The 755-nt window shown below is 40.1% G+C and overlaps 1 pseudogene; it reads right to left on the minus strand.

The window, feature by feature from the left end:
• Nucleotides 1-266: 266 nt before the first annotated feature.
• On the minus strand, nt 267-517 carry LOC125392466 (small ribosomal subunit protein uS14 pseudogene; annotated as a pseudogene).
• Between the last annotated feature and the right edge of the window lie 238 nt (nt 518-755).

Genomic DNA, 755 nt, shown 5'->3' on the forward strand with positions numbered 1-755 from the left:
CATACCTTTTTTCAATACCTTCATGTTTTATCACTTTCTCAAAAAAAAATCAATGATATAATTTTCTCTGTGTTAGTGAGCAAGTCAGACAAGGCATGGCCTATGTGGCAGTACACATCTACCTAAGAACATACTGCATATGCATATATTAAAAATATCAGCATTTCTTGCATTTATTATAATTATCAATGGCAAAGTGAAGAGTTGGAATGAGGGTCTATTTGCTGGTCTTTTTTTTTTTTGAAGGTCTTCACTTTTTCTTATTCTTATGTACAAAGACTGGCATTGATCTGTTTCACTGGGTAGAGTCTTGAAGAATCCATTCAAGGTCGCTTAGTCCAACTTAATGAAGCCGATGTCCTTCGCGTACTGCCGGAAACACTGGAGGCACATGTTCAGCCTGTATTTCCAGATCAGACCGTGGCAGTTTGAGCAGACGCAGCTGGAGCGGGATCCCTGGCCGAACTTCTGTGGGTGATTCCAGTAGAGTTGCTGGTGACCCATGTTGCCTCACTGACGGCCGAAGAGCCAAAAGGCTATTTGCTGGTCTTTACATTACTTATCTTTAAAAAAAGGACTCACAAAGAATCAGGATTTTCCCTGAAAGAGTTGAGCACTCTCAGCTGAACTTAGTTCCTGTCCATGCACATAACCCAGTGCTAGCATGTGCTCCACAGTTAGTCTCTGTTATAGTAGCCTCACTTACATTTTATTCTTTCCTTTATTGAGGAGTAGTTCTTAATGATTAATTTTGT

This window comes from Myodes glareolus, chromosome 12 (genome assembly GCF_982192425.1).
Source record: "Myodes glareolus chromosome 12, mMyoGla1.1, whole genome shotgun sequence".
Lineage (NCBI taxonomy): Eukaryota > Metazoa > Chordata > Mammalia > Rodentia > Cricetidae > Myodes > Myodes glareolus.